Below are 21,374 nucleotides of genomic sequence, written 5' to 3' on the forward strand. Positions count from 1 at the left end.
CACTTTAAAGTGAAAATGAAGACTGGCTTAGCATCTTTACTCCTTTCAGGCTAAAAAATAGGGATAAGACTATTTTGCTGCAATTCAATAAACTACACACAGTGTGCACTGTTGTAGTCATCCGCGAAGGTTCCTGCAGTAAATGGTAATTAGTATATGATATAATTTATTGCTCCAAGCATAACAGCCAGAGAAACACCCACTTGTAAAGCTGCTAAAATTAGGCTAAGCTTAATTTTCCAGATGTTTTCTGCTTGAAAGCAAGAGAGAATCTACATAAACATCCAGAATACCTAATGCCTACAAGAAATCCCTGTTTCTAACTTCACAAAGTTTCTCTTTTTCACAACAAGGGAAATGGCCTCTGCTCCACATTCTTTAGCATAGGAGATTCCTCTAGTGAGACACTAGCAGCAGCCAGATGCAACCTCCGTCACAAATAAGTGAGCAGTTATTTGAAACCGTTTCCACGGCTAGCAAAACGGCTCAGTGGCACCACCACGAACTCCCAGCGTTATTACCGAGGAAGCACTATCTCCACCAGTCTTCGAGCACCAAATAAAGAACAAAAAAAATGGTCTTTACATTCACTATGCCTTTTAAAGCTGAACTAACATTAAAACTTCCTTCCTGAAAAGTAGGAAGAGCCACTTCTACGAGCTGCACAGCACTCTCCAATGCAAAACTGTAAAAATCAAACCAAAACAGCCCTGAAACGCCCTCGAAGCGATCACCTCCGGCTCTCCAATCAAGCCAACGAGAACCACAAGCAAAATAACTTTTTTTTTCATTTACGTCGCAAATAACAATAAGACGTTAAAAATAAAACCCTTATTTCCCCCCCCCCGCCTCTCCGCACAAAGGAGGTGACCGAGGCGGCATCTCGAGGCCGAGGGGGGCACAGCTCCTCCCCGCGCCTGCTGCGCCCCCTCCCGCCGCAGACGCGGCCTCCGGTGCCCGGGCGGGCGCCCCCGCCAGCCGCGCCAGCCCCGCAGATTCTCTGTCCCCGCTCGCTCCCCGAGGCGGGGCATGGTCCCGCCGGGGCGCCCGCTGCCCCGCGCCGTACTCACAGGCCCCGCTCGGCTGAGGAAGTTCCCGGGCAGCGCGGAGCCACTAGCGACAGCGCGGCCGCCGCTCCCTGCGCGCCGCCATCTTGGGAAGCAGGCCAAGCCGCGCTTGCGTCATCACGCCAGCGTTGCGCGGGTAGGGCGCACGAGCCTCAGCCGCCCCGCTGCCAATAGGAGCCCACGGCCGCCGCGGCTAATCCCGCCTCCTCCAGCACCTGCCAAGCGCTAAGAGCCGGCACGCGACGTTCCCCCGCGGCCTCGGAACCGACCAATCGGAAGCCAAGAAAGAGGTGATTGCTAGCCGCGAAAGCCAGTAGGAAGCCAGCGGGGCGGGTTAAACGGCAGCCAATGGGCGAACAGCCACGCCCTCTTCCCAACAGGTAGCGGAGGCGCAGGGGTGCTCGGCAGCGATTGGCCGCCACGGGCCTCGCAGGGGGCGTGGCCTTCCCCGTCGGCGCGACCGGGCCAATGGCGGCGGGGCGGAGGCGGGGCGCGTGGGGGCGAGGCGGGGCCAGCGGGTCTCGGGCTGCCTGGGCCGCCGCCGCCGCCACCTCCCCCGGCCACAGGAGCTCGGCCCGGGCGCCGCGCGCAGCCGCCTCGCGCAGGTAACGCGGCGTCGCCCGGCCCGGAGCCCCACGGGGCCTCGCCCCGCCGCGACCCGCGCCGCCGCCGCCTCCCCTTCCTGTGGGGCGCGCGGCTCCTTCCGGGCCTCGCCGCCCCCGCCCGCGCGGCCGTCACGGCGCTGCCCTCGGGTGTCCCCTCCCCCCACGGGCGGCCGTTACGGGGCCGTTACGCGCGCGACGCCGCCCCGCCTCGCGCTCGTCATCCCGCTGCCCTCGGCCGTGCGTGGGTTTCCTTCGCGCCCGCCCTGCGCGCTCCCCCGGGCGCCCCTAGGAAAGCGGAGTGAAACGAGTGGTTTAAAACTGCTTTCTCCGCGGTACAATTCCTTTTTTTTTTTCTCCCTTCTTCCATATATATTTGACACATTTTGAATACTCCCTACTCCTGTTCCTTCAGCTTTCCAAAGAGCCTCCCATACCTCCAGCCCTCAGGATTTGGCTCCATAGCGTTTCTGCTGGTATGTGATTCTCCGGGGCCCTTCTGTGGCAGTGAAAGCGCTCTGGCTCGTTCCTTCTTCTCACGCAGTCCATAACCTCATCTTAATATCGGGTTTAGCCTAACAAGGGGGAAGGTGGCTTTTAAAATTAGAATAAGTGCTTTGCATTTAAGTAAAGTGTAATTTAAACTGCTTATCTACAAGGAAATTACTCCTGCAAGAGCCTAGGTGTTGCAACTTCTCTGAATTGCTGCTTAAAGAAGCCTGTAGTGAAACTGCTCCTCAGCTCCCTTCGCTACTCAGAGCGGGATTGCGTAGAGCAGCTTCAGCTGGGCTTGTGCTTTGCGTGTGCCTCTAATTCTCAGCAACTTCCTAACTTCTACGTTAGAGCGGCAGTTCAAAATACAACATTTTGAAACTAGTGTAGGTGAGAAAACAACTGTAGCCTTCTACACGTCTGGTAAGGTATAAGATAAGGAGCAGGTGTAGCAATTGTTGGAGGGAATAGCAAAATCATGGTTGGAGGGTGGTAATTTTTGCCCAGTTAGGTGGTTTAGTATGGTAGGCACTCAAGCACGCTAGCTTTTCAGTTATGTTTAGCTGGCTGGGATTGAAGTATGTATTGAAATCAAATCTGAAAAAGGCATCCTTGTCATAGCATGCCTGGAAATAGACCTGGGGTCTTGGCAGGGGCAAGGAGGAGCCCAAGCCCTGAAATAATTGGTAATCTCTATGTTTCCAGTTAGTGGTGGTCTGAGCTGTATCTTGAAGTTCGATCAGAAGCTTTTTAATAGACTTGTGATATTGTACTTGACATACTGTGTTTTATTTTTAAGTTACTTTGCATTGAAAAGCAAACATCTTAATGATATTGTAATTAATAAAATGAATGTGGTTATAATACTTCACCATAATGATGGTGATTTATATAGTTTAAACTGGCATATTGGGTGTTTCTCAGAAAATGAGTGTTTAGAAATTGACAGTCTGAGGTTATTGGAGATATCAGGGGATCTGCATTTTTACTACCAGAAGATTATAGTGTTCAGCACTTGCTAGATAAAGTAAGACAGGACATGCCATGGTGCCAGTGTGTTAAGCAACAAGTATTTTCTATTGCTGGACTGTTTTGTTAGTTCTATTTGTGTTCCGATGCCTGACCCAGGGTGAACTGCTTGATCCTTAGTTAGGAGTTCTAGTTCTATAAAGTGATGTACTAATCTTCATCTTTTATTGTTGAAGGAAACCTTTGAGAGTCTTCAAGAAGAGGCAAATTCAAATAAGGAAATGATATGACAAGAATAGGATGGCAAAGTAGTGCAGTTTAGCCTGCCCACTTATTGTGAGTTTCTTGTTTTATTTTTCTCTGCAGAGTAAATATTTCTGCTCTTCTGGTTGAAGAGTTGTCTAAAGAACCAATTTGTAGGAGAGATGGAGAAGTTATTGATCATTGAGAGATGGCTGGAATTGTGATTTCTGTTTGTCTAGGAAGTTGTCTTGAGGATCATCAGGGTGTTTACAGCGAAAAGCATCCTCCTGCCTACATCAGTGAGCTTTAGTAAGAGCAGGGAAAAGAAAACAATGTTTTTAGGTATTAATCAGTTCAGGATTAGCAGGTTGATAAGTGATAGTAATTGTTGCTATTAATTGAAATACATAAGCTTATCTTTGGGATGTAGCCTTATATATTGCCACTCTTCTTTGCACTTTTTGGATTTTGAGTTGTTTTCAATTTAATAGTTTCTTACAAAAAGGTTTGTACTTCATATGAGGCAGTTGCACTTTTAGTATTTAGTCAAGTTCGGTTGAAGTTAAAGAAATAATGTCAAATGTTCTACTGACAGCACTTCCTACTTTTTAGTAGTTCTAAGAGTGTTTTGAGCACAGCAGGACAGAATATTGACAGGACAGTGTTGTTTGACTCTAAGAATCAATGTTTTTGCACGTTGCTTCCTGATAATTGGTTGAATTTGATAACATTGATAGAATTTTATAAATTGATCAAGTGAATTTTTTTATTTTAGTAACTAGTTTTGGCATTACTCTGCAACAAGACTGTCTCAGTATCTATTTATATTCCTTAAAGTGTTTTAATAAAGTTTTCTTTTTTTCAGAGTAATTGTGTACAGCAGTTATGTTAACTTATCATTTTTCAGGTGCTTTTATATTTTCAGTAATGTTGGTGAGTCTATGATGATACAGGTTTTCATAGCAAACAAGGGATTATGGATTTAATTCTGTCTGTCCTTTGCCAACTAACTTATTAGAAGCACTTTAGTTGCCTGGATCTAGTTTCAGAGGTTTAAAAATGTTTTGAGCAAAAATAAAGTGTAAATTATGTGAAAGGACCATTCAGATCTATAACTAAAGCACATTAGGAATTCTTGTTATTAAAGTGCCCTATTATAGTGTTGTCTGTGGATTTGCAGCTAGACTATGAAGACGTTTTTATTGCTGTAATTAAACCAGTTCAGTGTGCAGGTGCTTTAACATTGCTTTACATTCTTGCTCTTACCCTTCCTCTGTCATAACCTTCTTCGCTCCCTTTTTCTGTTTTTAGCTCCTCTGTCCTACATTGGCTCTTGCCTGCATCTCTCTACCAACTGACAACTTCAGTTGTTCTGTCCCTGTCTGTCCTTTACTCTTTTTCCCACACTGCTCAGCATTTCTGTTCATCTTTTCTGTACCTCGCTGCTTGGACTGCTGAAGAGGTGGCACTAAAACCTTCCTTTCAGTTCTGGGGTCTGCTGTGCTAGAGCAGAGTACCTGTCAGATGCAGGAAAAATTTCACATTGTCTTCCCTTGAAACATGCTGAGATGTGAGTGACTGTGAGCTTGATTTTTACCTCTTGTGAATATATGGGATGTGTTTAGATGTCTCAAGGCTGGCCAGGTTTAGGTGATAGATTTTGCCAGATATGGCAAAAGGTAAAGTTTCTGAGTCTAGAGCTACTGATATCCTAATAAGAACTAAAATAGAATATAATTTCTAATTTGATTCTTCTGCATTTCTATAAATGCTTCTGCATTTGTGCTGTTTCTACAAATTGTACAGATTTTTTTTTTTTTTTTTTGAGCCCTCAGTAAGGGCCATGAAATGCCCGGGCTGACAGATGAGAATGCACTTCCTGTTAGGTTTTACTCTCGGCTGCCTTCTCGGTATTTCTGCAGGACCTCTGCTGGGAGCGACTGAGCAACTGTGCTGAGCTGCCGTGGCTCTCAGCCAGCCCGCTAATGTAGGCCAAAACTGTCTGTGTAGCTGGAGATGGACTGTAAATGTACCCGTTATAATTAGCTGCTTTGCAGTTGTTTCTGTTAGCGTGCCAGCAACCTGCACCTGAGAGGAGGGCAGTGCCTCTCAGGAGAGGAGGGGCTCCAAGTGCTGCACTTGGACTCTTTTTGCTTTGTGTATTTTATATAAATGTTTTTAAAATTTTATATAATTATATATATGTAAATGTGTGTACATAATATAGAAGGGTAGAGAAAGTACATTTTAGGGTATGATAGTATTAGTGATAGTATTAGAATTATGCAACTCCTAACAAAATTAAATCAATACAAGCATTGCATGTATTTATTAAGCAGTTAATAGAAAGAGGGTTCTGGAAGATAGTTTTGCAAATTTCCCTGTAGCTAATAGGAGTCTTAAGTTTCCCGGTGTTTGTGGTTATGTTTGTGAATGTATGTGAGAACATATATTAATGTATAGAAATGTTAACTTGGAGAGATGTTTGTATTGCTCCCTTGATTTATTTTGTCTTTTCAAAGATTTTTTTTTTGCAAAATAGAAGTTTTATCAGAACTCTTTTTTTTTATACAGTCAGCAAATAAAGTTCCCAACCTGTGGGCCATAAAATGGCAGAAGCTGGTGAACAAATTGAAGAACAAAAAAAAACTATATGTGAAATCCTTTTTTAAGCACAGTAAAGACAGTACTGCTGAAAGTGGTCTCAGATTCTTCTTTTTTTATGATTATGATTTGTGATATTTGTTTAAAATATAACTGATAAATACAATATCTGCAGACTGGGCATTCCAAACACTCACAACAAGAATCACATGTCAGTAGTGGTATATAGTCTAGGAGATGGTAGATAAAATGCTGTCCCTTCATATAGGCAGAAGGATGGACTACTTAGTTGTCTGGAGGGTGTTCCTAAAGTTAAGAGGTCTTGCAAAATGGGTGGGTTTAGAGATTGCCTAGTCCAACCCCTCCTGGAAGGAGACTGCTCAGGACCTTGTCCAGTTGTGTTTCAGTATCTGCAAGGATGGAGACTCCACAGTTGTCTGGGTGACCTGTTTCAGTGGTCAATCATCTCTATAGTAAAAGGTTTTTTTTCATGGTTAGATAAAATTGTATGCATTACATTTATGCCCATTGCCTGTTCCTTCTCAGTAGGAACCACTAAGAAGTGTCTGTGTCTTTACTCTCCCTCATGCTGCTTTACTTACTACCTCCCTTCAGGTATTTAGGCATGTTGATAATATCCCCTTGAACCTTTTCTTCCGCAGGCTGTGCAATCCCAGTTCTCTCAGCCTCTCCATGTACAACAGACGCTCCAATCCCTTAATCATCTTTGTGGCTCTTCCTTGGACCTTGTCCAGCATGTCCATGCCGTTGTCGTGCTGGAGAGCTCGGAACTGGCCAGGGCTCTCCAGGTGTGGGCTCACCAGTGCTGAGTAGTCACGAATAATTCACTTCCTCAACCCACTGTCAACACGTTTACTGTTGCACCCAGAGGGGCTGTTAGCCTTTGCCACAAGGATGCTTTGGTGGTTCATGTTCAACTCTGTCCATTAGGACACCCACCATCTCCTACCTGCCATATCCTTCTCTGAAAAACTGCCTTTCAGCTCGCTGGCCCCTGCCATGTGCTGCTGTGTGAGGCTATTTCTCCCCTTGTGCAACTCCTTCCATTGCCTTCATGATGTTCCTGTCTGCCCATTCCCTTAGCCTCTCAGGGTCCCTCTAAGCACAGCCATCTGGTTTATGAGCCACCTCTCACAGTTTTGTATGCTCTGCAAATTTGCTGAGGGTTCACTCTGCCCTTTCGCCCAGGACATGACTGAGCTGCAGCAGTATCAGCCTCAGAATTTACCCCTGGGGTTACCTCGCCGATGACTGGCCTTCAGCTTCGTGCTGCTGCCTGCAATCTCTTAGGTCTGGTAGTTCAGCCAGTTAGTTGTCATTCTTGCACCAGTGTCTGTTTTTCTAATCTGTGTTTCATCAGTTGATCTGCAGATGCAATGGGAGATGGTGGCAAAAGCCTCGCTAAAGTCAGGATAAACAACATCTGCTGCTCTCCACCCATTCCTTGAGCCAGCCTCCTCATTTTACAAAGCTTTTGGGTTGCTCAGGTATGATTTCCACTTCTTAAATCCGTACTACTTCAGTCACCTTTTTGCCTTTTCTTTGGAAATGGTTTCCAGGATCATTTGCTCCAGCACCTTCCCACAGATTGAGGTGAGGCTCGCTGGTCTGTAGTTTTCCAGATGCTCCTTTTTGCCCTCCCTGAAGATAGGAGTGACACTCGCTTTCTTTCAGGCCTTGTGGACCTTGCCCAGCTGCTGCAGCCTTTCAACGGTAGAGACCTTGTAGTGACACTGAGCTCACTTGACATTCATGGATGCATCTGATCAGTCTTGTGGATTGTGTGTGTGCAATTTGTTTAGACAAATTCTTTTCCTTTAGGCATACGTCTTCCATGCTCTGAATGTTTTTTTCCCTGGTCTTTGACACCTGGGATTCCTGAGGGCAGGTCTTATGAATTAAGAGTTTATAATGTATTGAGAACCTCAGCCTTTAGTCCTTGGTCAGTGGCTCACCTTTCCTGTTCAGCAGAAGGCTTGTGCTTTCCCTAGTCTTCCTTCTGCTGCTGTTGCACCTGAAGGAGCCTGTCTTGTTGCCTTGTGCACTCCTTGCCAGGTTCAACTCTGGGTGGGCTTTGGGTCTCCTACCATCTCCTTTCCCCCTGTGCATACACAATGTTTCTAAATTCTTCCTTCTTCCAGATCTTCTGGGTGTGTTTTAATGTTTGAGTTTAGTCAGGAACTCCTTATTCATAAATTCAGGCCTTCTAAACAAAAAATAAAAAATGAAGCATCAAATGTTTAGACATGATTTATCATTCTGGATACTAAAGTCCACAGGTGAAAGCATTCTGTTTAGGTGTGTGGTTGGTTTGACATTACATTCTTCTACCTGCATACATAACAATATAGTCTTCCATTGACTATTGGCAGAATGAAATAGAGTTTGATATCAAAATGTTTACAAAATTATTCTTTAAAAACAGTAACCAAATGCTTTTATCTTAGTCTTGGTGGGCCCTTACACCTATATAAAAGTTAATCATTAAGTGCTGGCAGTTGAGTCCTTTATGTAAGTATTTTTGATATCTGCATTTTTTTCTTCCATTGAACATGCTAGTAGGAAGTATCTACAGTTATGTATTTAAAATGCTTTGACTGATTTATCCAGCTCAATTTGCATCCTTTTGTGTAAACAAAGCTGTCTTCTCCAAATAAGTTCGCCATGTTCTGGGTCAGTATTCCACTGCCCTGTGTGGGAGCTGTGGCTTCCCTGGGAGCTTCTGGAGGGCAGGGATGGAGCTGCTGGTGCTCAGGGGCTTGGTGAGATTGAGACACTTCAACAGGCCGTCCTTGGTGCTTGACACTAACTCTCTGAACCAGCACAGTTTTTCTCACTTCTGCTTCCCACTCTGGAGGAAACACTGGGTTTTGATATTAATGGTTGCAGACAGCAGGTATTTATTATCTTGCAGCTGGATGACCTTTACTTTGGGGAGCCGTAACTTCTCCAGAAAAAGTGGGTCTCTGCAGGAAGTTTAACAACTGCCACCCTCCCACTTCCACCCCTGCTTTCCCTGAGGAATTCTGCTTCTGGAATATTGCTTTTAGACTTGGAGGAAATAGCCCAGCTTGCTCCAAGTTGGTGGAGGGGGAGAAAGGCTGTCTACTTGGGATGGCGAGCAACAACATTTCGTCTTGCACTTTCCTGTCCAGAGCTGGCATGTTAATCCGCTCACTTGTCTTAAAATAGCGATGCATCCTTTCCCTCTGGAGCGTGCCTCCATGTGGTTCTGTCAGTCATGGGCAAACGAAACTGGTTCTCATTCCAACTGGAGAGCTTTTGTGTGGTAGTGCAGTGAAGAAGCTGATACAGACATTGTAAAGCTTGGAAAGTTGCAGAAAATGACTGCTGGAATTTCATGGACAGTCAGATTTGGTTTGGTGTCTGTTCTCTACTCCTTCTGAAAGTCAATATTTAACAATTATTTCTTAACTTGCTCCTCGTTCATTCTTGGGAACAATATGGTGAGATCTGTAAGGATTCGTAAAATTCCTTTTTTTTCCATTTTGCTACTCTAATAAAAAAAAAAAAAGAAAAAGTGACATTCCTGCTTTCAAGACAATGACAGACAGTGTCCTGACAGATTCTCTCTCATCACTGTGGGATGCTTGGTGTGTACAGCCTGTTCCTCTGGCTTATTAAATCTTTGAATGGGTGCCTGAATATGAGAAACTGTCTCATTGTACTTTGAGTATGGGCATTGGAAAGACTAAAATGAAACAGTAGCTTCCTAATGTGATAATGGCTTACTTTATTTTAGTGTCTCAGTCTTGTAATCTTGCTGAAGGTAGGAGTACAAAGTTTTTTGCCCTTTTTAATGATGATGCAAGCAGATGAACATTATTCTGTATACTCTAGCAAACTGAGTGCTTGAAGATTTCAGGTAGCAGTAAGGTAACTTTTTATCCCACCATCATTTCACTTTTTTATGTTTAACAAAGCAAAATTATTTGAAACTTAGAGGAACATTTTGCCTTTTGAGAAAACACAGCTTTTCTTTATTTTTCCTCCTCTCCGCTCTCCAGACAACTGTCAGGAATGTCAGATCAGGTTAGTAATAGGAACCTGCTTTGAGCAAACTTCTGCAGACTTTTACCCTGACAGTATATGACACGTTGTCCTAAGGCACAAGGCTTGAGCACTCTCGCTTTGGAAAGTGCTGCTACTTCCAGAATGCATCTTTTTTCTGATGGGTAGAAGTATTACCCCAATATCACACACAGCAGCACGTCAGGAGCTACTCCTGGATGATATAGTCATTATCTGGGTTTGTGTTCAATCCTGTCCTTTGTGTGCGCTTCAAGGGAGAATCCTTTGGTCTTTTTCATCGTTATCCTGACTGGGATATCTTCTTTCTTTTGATTTAGAAATTTCCTAGGTTAGTGGATGATACTTTTATTTCTGCGAGTCTCCTCAGGTATGGGAACCAGTAAGCAGAATATTGACACTAATGCTACTGCTTTCAGAAGTCACACGGCTTCGTTTTCCCTTTTCTTGAGATAACATCAGATAAGAAACAAATTCTTACTTTAGGCTAATGAAGATGAACTTCATCTTGCAAGTGCTCTGGATGTGGTTGGTTCTGTCCCTGGTTCACTGTCCTTTACTGGATAAGTTTGGAGAAAGAGAAGCGGTGGTGTCCTGATGAGCGAGTTAAGGCCCTCGCTATGGCTCTAAAGTCTCTCCTCTTGAGCTCTTGCACCTTGCAGTGGCACAGGAAGCCGTGCACATCTTGGAGACTGAAAGGTGCCGAATCTGCCAAGCCCTGGGATTCCTAAAGGTTCAAGACATTGAAATTGAGGTCATTGCGGTACAGGAATGAGGTAGCCTTTGGGAAATAAAAGTGCAGGGAGTTGTGGAAAAGGAGCATTGAAATCTCATTGTGGAGGAGCCTGAGATGCGAAACTCAGGCTTCAGTTTCTGGGATCCATATGGAAATGGATGCAGCTGCTTTCCATGTGCACGGTTTAGAGTGCTGCTTGTAGGGCCGGGTAGCCTGGTCAGTCTGATTGGTGCCTGTCAGGAGTTGGAAGGTTTAGGTTAGTGACCTGGCTGGGGATAGGCCAAGCGGGAAAAATGAGGGGTTTTCAAAGACATCCTATAGTGGTAAGTAATCTTGAGGCAGTCATTTTGTGCAGAAATGCTGTTCCATCTTTCTCCCTTCATGCAGTTAGAAGACTTTGTTCAGAAAGCAGCATGTAGGTGAGGGCGTCAGTGGTTTTTCTGAGCATGTTCTGTGGCTGGAAGGTGCAATGTATTTACCCTGCAATGTGTTTGCCAACATAAATGTTTGTGAAATACTCTTTGCTTTGTTCTGTTTTCTCGCCTGCAAGATACCAAAAGTATTCTAACATAGTTTTCCTGTAATTAATCACAAAATTAAAACTTTTGAGGAACTTTACTGCTGTTTGCAGTGACTTATAGTCTGTACACATTTCACTTGTTTAAACTTATCAGACTTCTGAAAGCTTCAGATGTGAAGAAAAGTTATAATTACTGTTGAAGTATCTTTCCTGCATCTGATATTTCAATAAATGCCTGTATCAAAAACTTTATTACTGAAAACCAATACAGTGTTGCTAGTTTGACTAGCCTGGAGGGAGGCCCTAGAGTTGACAACTATGAGTGCCAGAAAGAGAAAAGGGGCTTGGAGGAACCTGCTTCTGCACTTTCAAGGTCTGTGATAAAAAGATCAGAAAACTGTCAGAAATTTGGCTTAACTTCCCTGTCACTCCCTCTAGAAAAATAACTACTTCAACCACAAAATGAGGAGTGTGCTTAAGACAAGTAGATATGGAAAGCCTTCCAACTCTTAGCTGCCGTAAATTACATCATTTATCATGCAGTCTCAGCAGAAGCTTAAAAATATTGTGCTTAAATGTTGTGAAAAGTTCCTAACTGTCATAATAGCTTTCTGGACTTCAGAAGTGCCACCTTGGCTATGGCTCATATGCCATAATTATGGCATATTGAAGCGTAAATGTATCTGGGCTTCAGGACCTTGATCTGTCAGTGAGGGCCTGGGGGAGTGTTAGCTCTGCTGCAGGTGAGTCTGTAATAATCCTTTTAGGAAACTTTCTTTTTAGTTATTAAGAGGTGCTTTTTTTCTATTTACCTTGTAATTTTTGCACTACTGTGGTTTACTTCTACCTTGATAACTAATACAGTATCCTGTTACTTAACGCAGATACTCCTGTTTTGCCCATGCGTCACATGGATACCTGTGGAGTGGTGATGCTGGCTGGGGTGACCAGTGGTGTCGTGTGTGTTTCCACAACTAGCTAATGCAGTTCTCCATCCGCAGCAGGGGTGCAGATGGGTGCACTAGCAGTGTGTGAAGTGCAGCATGAGTTCAAGAAAGTAGAGGGCCATTCCAATTCTTTTCCCCTGCTACTCTGAACTCATTTCTTTTAAAATGCAGTGTTTTTCAGAATTGTCCAAGGCACAAGGATCACTTGATAGGTCTTCCTCAGACCACTCGGTTAATGGCAAACCTGATGCAGATATACCCGAGTGCCCTGGGACGGTCTGACCCCACACACCTATTGGAATTCTCGTATTTCATGCAAGCTTATACTGCAGTTCCTGGCCAAGGCCATAAACTCCTATGGATTAATTATATACATTTTTCTTTACAGTCTCTTGCATGTGTTTTGTTCTTCATGATCTGTTAGTAATACCAAGCACTACCAGTCAGGGTGAAGTGCCTGCACTGCCATTCTTTCACTGTACCTGGAGCGAGCTAATCTGCTATGGACAGGAGCCTGGTGAAAGAGGATATCAATAGCTTCAAGGAAAATTTAATTATATTCACTATGTAGTGTCAATATAGTTCCAAATACAGCTTCTTCAGCAGCTGGGGGGCTCTGCAGGGACACTGAAACATTCAACCAGTTTAAGTTGTTGTAAGTGTGCGCATATAATGAAAGTGCTTTTGACTGCAAGAATCACCTGTGCTGTCATATAGCAGAGCACCTAACTTAAAGGTTGTGGAATCTTTCTGTGGATTCCTTCTTTCCTTCCTGTGTCTCATTAAAAATATTTTTAAAACACTTTTTTCTTCATCTAAGTATAAAGAAAGATGCCTAAGATGCTTAAGAAGTTCACCTTGGCCCAGTTCCATCCCTGGGATGAAGAGAGGTCAAACAGGTTTCTAATTGTAAGTGTATTATATATGGCTGGTTCTACAGTGAATGGTCTGTTTTTGCAAGGGATATAGATAATATGAGCTCCTTATGAATGGAAGTGCCATAGCTACTTCTCTATATGGTTATATCATCTAGCTGCTTGGATGAGATACCTCAGAGTTTGGCTTGGTGGTTGCATTTCTGAAGCGGCCCAGAAAATGTGGGATCAGTAGTGCTGTTAGAAGTGCTGTCTGTGCAGTGCTAGCAGATGTAGTTTGTCCCTATGATGGGCCTTCAAGAATAGCTTTGCAGGCAGTAATGAATTATACAGATTTGCAGTATGTTTGGAAAGCAGGAAGTAAACAAAGGCATTAAGACCAAAAAAACAAACAACAACAACAACAAAAAAACAGAATTATTAAATTTTTTTCAGTGCATAAGTGCATAGGAATAATCATGGGCCCACTTGCTGTTAAGTTTCTTGAGGACATTCCACTTTAGGTGGAATTATTGTCACAATTAAATGGTAGTCTGTAGCATTAAGCATCTTTAGCTTTAAATCTCTTCCTTGGATATAGTCTAGCTAATTGGAATATATGTTATTGCCTAGTTTTGTATTATTTGTATGTCATTGACTAAATACAATTTTTAAAAGTCCTTTTTTAATTATAGGGAGCATTTGTTTTACTGTTCAGCCAGGCTCAACTTCTTATACTCTAGCTGTTATGTGTTGCCTCCAGCCATGCAGAGGGAAGGTGTTTGTTACATTCAGGGTCTAGGAAAGAGGAAGAAGCTTCAAAGGTGTCTTAATATACGAATATACAAACTCTATAGATGAACTTGTTCTGTTCTTCCTCCCTCCATAAGAAAGTAAAGCGTGGGGGAATGGTTGAAGTTCTTGCTAGTTTAAAGAGGTTCCACATCTTGTTTGGTTGTTAAAATAATTGTGACCGCTAGTGATTAGGTAGCGCTTATGCCAAGGGGCATGTTAAACAAAAGTTTCGGCTTCTAAAACCATTTCCCATTGGGAACAGCGTGTGCTTCGATACCACCACCCTGCAGCCTTCAGTTTACCCCAGGGTTAAAACTTCCAAGTGCATCAGTTGTTTTGAATGGAGACTGAACTTCTGCTCTTGGTCACTTTGCACCTCTGTTAAGAAAATACATAGCCTGTAACACAGTATTGCTGCATTTTAACTGTTGCTAGTGCGTTTATGGTGATTAGTAAGGGCTTGTGTTCTTACTATTGTCACTTAGTCTTGTTCTAAACAAAGTACAAGAAGTTCTGATAAAAAGATCCTGGTCTTTGCTCACTTAAGCCATCACTGATATTAAAGTTTCAGGAATGAGCCGGGAGGCGAAGCAGGAGAACTGTAGTTGTTGATGCACGGTTGTTGTAGTGTCTGTCCTGTATTTAACCCTATGGTGTAAGTGTGCTCTGGGCTGGCACTGTTGGAAAACCTGCTGTCTGAAATGCTGCCAATGGCAGATTTTCAGTGTTCTCGGCCCATTGCAATGGGAAGTAAAGCAGGTTCTGTAAAGCCATCACAGGAGCTCTTTTGGAAATTTATGAAACTCTTGGTTTTATGGGATTTTTGGAAAACAGCTTAAGTACATACAGGCAAAGCTAGCATGTATCTACTAGTTTATGAATTAGTGTATGAACACATGAAACTAAATATCGTGTAGTAGTTCATTTCCTGATGTATGTGGGGTGGCTGATACATAAAACCAAAATACCTTTATAGGTCTTGTTTTGAGTTGCCACATACTATTTGATAAAGATCTGGCAGACTATTGATGTTTCTGTATTTGCTTTTTGGAATTTATTTTGGGATGTTCTGAAGTGAGCCTTAAGAGTGTGCTTTTAACAGTAGCCTTTGGTGATGCAAGCCTTAAAAGGAAATATTTATTTGTATCTGCTAAAGGAGTTACTTTGGGGATTGCAGCAAAATGTTTGCTATCAAAGCAAACGGCTCTTCCAGCACAAAACAAATAAGCAGTGTTGTCAGGAACAAATGTACTCAGTCAAAATGTACTTTACATCCGAGTTTATTGAAATGCAAGTCATTCATGTGACTGTCTTATGCCTTAGTCAACCGCCCAGCTGTAAAACTGAGTAAAAGCTGCATCTTATTGAAAAACGGATGCTTTGCATGAAATGGGCTTTCTGAATAAGTGCCAAAACAAAAATGTTATCATGAGATATTTTTGATGTATTTAGTTGATGCTAACTGGTTTTGAAGTAGTGACAATTGAATATGCTGTAAATGTACTCAAAAATCCTTTCTGTAGAAAGAGAAATGAAGTATTAATTTGGAAATACTTGTGAATGTATGCACATATATATGTGTACGTATATATAAAGTTCTCATCAGTGAGAACTAGAGAGAATTTTTTTTTACAGTTGATTGTATTTTGGCTTGTGATGTTAAAGATTGCTTGTGCATTTGGGTAGCTTGTCATACAAATCCGTGAATTATCTTATGCATCATAATATTCATTATAGTAATCTTTTTTTTTTCTCCATTTAAACTTTATATTAAATAGGGGAACTGGAAGAAGCTTTCCCCCTCCCCCTCAATTTTGATACAGAGCAAATGAATTGTCTGTTTTCTGCCTTTCAAAGAAAGTGATCGCTCTATGTGGCATGGAGTAGGTTTGTCGGGTTTGGGGGCTTTACAGCTGTGGCAAATTTGTCTTTATCATAGTATCACAGAATTCCAGAATGGTTGAGGTTGGAAGGGACCTCTAAAGATCATCTAGTCCAATCCCCTGCTCCAGCAGGGACACCCAGAGCATGCGGCACAGGGTGGCATCCAGGTGGGTTTGGAAGATCTCCAGAGAAGGAGACTCCACAACCTCTCTGGGCAGCCTATTCCAGGGCTCTGTCACCCTCACTGTTAAAAAATTCTTCCTTAAAGAAGACATATTTTGTTGTTGTTCCGAGTTTAAATGCCACTTACCTTTTGAAGAGAACATGTATGTACATGTGTAGCTCAGACTTCCTATTTTTCTTTCATGTGGTTGGTTACCTCTTTTAGGAGTTAATGTTATGTGCTAGTGCTGTGTGAAGCTGTGATACTGCCATTAACACTGTATTACTGCACTCTGCAGCATCCATTTCTCCTCCCTTGTTCTAAGATGCTTAGAAAGATAGCTTTTTTATGCTGAAAATCAGGCAGCGTGTAAATCAAAGTGTGTTTTTTTTTTTTTTACAGTCATGTATTAAATGGAAATGATAACATAATTCCGAATGCTTAGTGAGAAGAAAAAAACCCATGGCAATGAAAGGCATTCTGTTTGCACCAGTAACTTCAGAAATGGCTGCAGGCACATACATCTCTATATTCCAGAGACAGCTGCACACACATATGTTTGTACTTTATCTTCTAATACAAATTTTACTTGTAGTCAGAATGCTAATATTAACGTTGATACAGAACTAATATGTGACTAGATGGCTGTTAATATATAATGCACTGTAATTGACATTTTTTTGATACTATGCTGAAAGTTTTATGTACAGATTTTTTTTTCTAGGGATATTAAGTATTAAGCCCTAACTATCGTTAGGAGAGAAGAGTAAAAAAGAAAAGAAAATAGAGTTGGGGTTGAAAATCACAGACTTAGGCAGAGCAACTTTACCTTCTCACTATTCCTCTGGGAGAGGTGGATGCAGCTCTGTGCTATTTTTGTAGGAGGATGTGAAGATACTAGGGACTTTTTTTTTTTTTTTTTTTTTTTAATCAAGCTATTACCTCTGAGTGGCAGATGGCTTGCTGGAAATGCCAAGGCTGAGGAAGAAGCCCTGTGACTTTACGGGGTTTTGGATGTGGGAAGCAGATATTAAAAGGGGAGGGAGGAATGTCAGGCAGCTTATTACAACGCAGTGTATATCTGTGCTAGTATCTCCCTCTTACTGCAGAACTTGGGTGTTTCAGAGCTATGAGCTGCTGTTGGAGACAGCCTAATGATGAGATGAAAACCCTAAGCATGGAAGTCCTTATACTTTATGTAGGAGAGTGTTTGTACCTTACGGGAAGGAGGTGACTTTGAGAGGTTGTGTGGCTGTAGCGTAGTTTTGACACAGCCCAAGAACCCGGGGCAGTATTTGCAGGGCTGTGCGTTGAGCTGATTTTAAGTACAGCATCTAACCAAAAGAAACAAGTGTGTCAAAGCTAGTTCTTAAAGAAGAAAATCATATAGGTTATGGCTAAGGGAACTCATAGGAAACATAAATTTACATTTTATTTTAAATGGAATGTGAACTTAAGTGGAAGCCAGATGGGTAATAGTTTCCTGTAAAAGGTGCTTTTCTGTCGTTTATCTTTTCAGGATTGTTGGTAGGTGATTTTTGTTAGCAACATCATTGCTGGTACATAGTACTTAACATCCTGTAAAAGAAGGGCTTTCTCATAAGCACTTCACATTGACAGGAGGTCTTTTTTCCCAAAGAGCTTACAGTTCAAATGGAGGGAGAGAAACAGGTTGGAGAGGGCAAGCGCATAAGCACAGGACTGGTGATGACAGGGAGTTTATAGGGCTTCTGGGGCAGGTTTGTAGAGGATGTGAAAGGAAATGAAAAAAGCAAGGCCAGTAGTGGGAGGGCAGAAGTGAAGACAGCAAGAGGAGCAGGAGTGGAGTTCAACAGAGGTGAGAGATTGAGCAGTGGGGGAAAGGGATTGGATCAGTCACCAATTAGTCATTTACGCAGTGGGAACATCTAGATAAATACCTTAGGAGTGATGAGTGTTAATGTGGTTTCTAAGTGACACAGTGTAGGTGGTTTTCACAAGCAAACAGTGTTCATTGTAAATGTATAAACTGATTTTTTTTTTTTTAAAGATCACAGATCTTTTCCTCTACCCACACTGTTCTGACACTCCTGGATTTCAGGCTTTCTATTGGTTGGAAGATGTATTTATTTTTTTACTTGCAGCCTTAAGATTGAAGTTTAGAAGAAAAAGCATGATCGGTGGAAGGAAAAGACTAAATTCCCACGAAACTTGGTTATATTGAATGTAAAATTGTGTTCTGCATATGGATTGAAGAACTTCTGTCAACTGCCTGCAGGCATTAAATGTGTCCTTTAAGCCCTTAGCTGCTCAGCGTATGTTAATAGAAGAAGGTGATACACTTCCTTGACTGAAGTAGAGGGAAAAATTACTTATTTTAGGCCACAAAATTAGAAAAAAATAATACAAGCCTGATTTGTCTACGTCCTACTCAATTGTCTGCCCTCTTGGTACAGCCAAGGAACATATCCTACAACCACCTACTCTACCCACCTTTGAGAATTTCCTTATCTTCTCCTTGTCTGCCCTTGTTGACCATTATCTGTCCTTCTAATACTAATTCTAGATTTAGTTCCTCACCTCCTGTGCTAGTTTGCTCCAAGATAATGCATGGGGTGGGAGCTGTTATGTAATGATAACATAACGTAATTAGCATCTACAAGGGGCTGAATTAAAGCATGAAAATACTGCATTGAAAATATGCAGCGGGTGCTTGAAGCAGAGTTTTACTTGAATGGATGTCTTAGCTGTTCAACAGTTTTTTGAAGAGCTGGGCCATGGTTTTGTGAAGTAGAAAGTATAGCTGAAGGAAGAAGGCTTGAGGGATCGTGTTAGTTCTGTCTGCTGGCTAGTTCTTTCACCTTCACCCACCAGCTTGTGGGGAATTTTCAATCAAATTGGACAGAGTTGGAAAACTCAAACATAAGTTGATCCATCTGCTAGGAGGAAAGCTGTATTGAGGGTGGTGATTGGATGGGTCCTGAAGAGATGAGACCGGTCACTGAAAACATGATAGGAATTCTGGGACCATTGGAAAAGATTCATATGAGGACAGAAGATACAAATCCAGGAGAAACCAAACTTCATATATCCTTATACAGGAAATAAAAAAGCTAAATATGAAAAATTATTACAGCAGCTACCCGTATGAGGATTATGTTGACAGTATTGTAACATGGGTTGCAGATGTGTGTTTTGACCTGACAGCTGAGTGACTGAGATGTAGGTACCTTTATAGCTCTTTCTGACCGATTAGTATTTTCTGTCAGATGTAACTACCATTTAACTATAGCTTTACTAATGTGATGCTGCAGTGAACTTCTTGCTGATGGAGTGTGCATGAACACATGAGATAGTTCTTTCTTATTATTGAATTCTTTTTTCTGAAGTTTTGTCTTGAAAGTTTTGTGTTTTTATCAGCCAAGCTTGGCATTGCTTCCCTATGGAAGTGGGGTACTGCAGTACAGTCAAGTTCACTATTGTGAGCATTAACTTTCCTAAATACAATGTTAAGCAGTCATATATTCAAAAAAGAAAAAGGATGGGAGGTAACTCTTTTGCATTTCTCTCAGAGTGTTTTGCGCTTCTCATGGTTACATTCCAAAGCTCTCAAGGGAACATACTCACTTGGTAGAGCTTGTAAGCCATGGGGAATGTTTTACAACTCCTGAGGAATATTACTGTGTGATGCTGAAAAAACTTCCAAGTCCGACATAACAGAACTTCTCTTGGACAACAGTAGTAAAGGGGGAAGACTGATCATTAAATCCTCTCACTGTCACTGTACTGTTTTTTTTTTTTAATTTTTGATTGGTTGGTTTTGGTTTTTTTCTGCCAGGATTCTTTTTTTGCCAAGCTAGCTGATATGCTATATTTGGAAGCATGGCTGTGTTGTGCATTGCCAAGCTTGTTCGTGTCAGTACTCTCTCTTTACAGAACACTTTCAGGAATTTTCAACAAAGTTCCTTTGAAAGGAAACATGGCCCAGTACTTAAAAATACGAGCTGGAAGATGACCAAGAAAGCAAATGTTTTTAATACAAACAAACAAAACCCTAAAACTTCCAAAACTTAAGCAAACAAACAAAAAACTTTATTTGCTGCACCATTGCTTCTTCAGATATTTGTGGAATGTGCAATTTCTCTCAATCCTGAAGGTTTTCTGTTTTTTTTTTTTTTTTTTTTTTCCCTCTCATCATGCCTATATTATATATTGTTTCTTCTGTTGTCTTGCGTGTACAGACAACAGTCTCTCTTTATTACTTTCAGATACACCCTTGTACTTTGTTTCTGAAACTTTTAGTCTTTTATAAAACACTAATGCTTCATGTCTAAAATTAATTTCAAATGTAAAAAAAAAATCAAAAATTACCAAATTCTAGGGATTTGAGGGATTTCTTTAGAATTGAAAACAAGCTGTAGGATCTGTTTCATAAGCTGTATGATACGAATGCAGTTTTACTTACAAAAATAGTTTCGCAAAGAAACCGCATTTACTTTCTTTGTTTTAATTAAGTAGCCGCATTGTGTCTCATGTCCCATCATCTTCTGTGTAAATATAGCAGGAAGCATTGCTTAACTAAGCTACTTTTCCCCAGGCATGAAGCTGGATTATATATTGTATGTTGGTTTTAAGAAATCCTGAAAATACTTTCATAGTATACTAATTTTTGAGAACTTTGACTTTTATACCAGATAGGGTATAAGGGGCAGAGGGGTGGTATTTGGAATTTTTTTCTGCACAGGTATGTATCATAGCAATTTCTTTCAAAGCATTTTTTTAATTAGAAAATATATAAATTTAGTGTTTATATATATATATTATACTATATACGTATTAGATGCATTGGGTTTTTGGTAGCTATAACTGTTTTATGTAACTGAGTCAATAATTCAGTTTTTGAACAGAAAAGTAATCTAGGAAGTAGAGACCTGTTTTTCTGATTGGTGAATTGAAAAAGAAAGTACATTTTAGATCTCAAGATAGGAAAGTGTTTCCTTTTAAAAAAACTAACAAGAGATCTCCAGACATGACTCTGCTAATTTTGCTTTTCTGTGCAAGACACTTGCTGATTTAATCGTGCCTATAGGATTTTTATTTCTCCATAGTTCTCATGACAAAAAAGCAGTAGTTTAGAGTAAAGATATTTATGTCATCAAAGGAGAGAGAAAAGATATTTTCAGGACTGACTTCATGCTCGTATATGGGTAGTGTGATATTGTGAAAACATGTTTGTGATTATGGTGCAGGTAGCTGCATGACTCTTATTCACAGGATTTATTAGTTCTTGTGGTATTTTGCTGTGTGATACCTAAAACAGTAGGATCTGAGACAGAGGTCTTGTAGCTGCTTTGAACTCCTAACTTGTAGAGACCAGATTTTCACTACATGTTATATATTTTTTGGTTTTAAACATCATAATCAACAAAAAAACTAGTAATACAAATT

The 21,374-nt window shown here is 41.5% G+C and overlaps 1 protein-coding gene across 2 annotated transcripts in view; it reads left to right on the forward strand.

The window, feature by feature from the left end:
* Window positions 1-1,656: 1,656 nt before the first annotated feature.
* The window catches only part of SETD3 (SET domain containing 3, actin N3(tau)-histidine methyltransferase), a 55,642-nt gene continuing 35,924 nt past the window's right edge, over window positions 1,657-21,374 (forward strand). Inside the window, exon 1 of one of the 2 annotated variants that reach the window (XM_088539679.1) lies at window positions 1,657-1,672. The gene's annotated coding sequence lies outside the window, so the exon portion shown is untranslated. Of the gene's footprint in view, window positions 1,673-2,064; window positions 2,146-21,374 lie in introns of those variants that run through there. The other variant, XM_088539678.1, reaches the window with a different exon arrangement.

Source organism: Tinamus guttatus, unplaced genomic scaffold (genome assembly GCF_059628265.1).
Source record: "Tinamus guttatus ecotype Peru unplaced genomic scaffold, ASM5962826v1 Tinamus_guttatus_pri_ptg000048l, whole genome shotgun sequence".
Lineage (NCBI taxonomy): Eukaryota > Metazoa > Chordata > Aves > Tinamiformes > Tinamidae > Tinamus > Tinamus guttatus.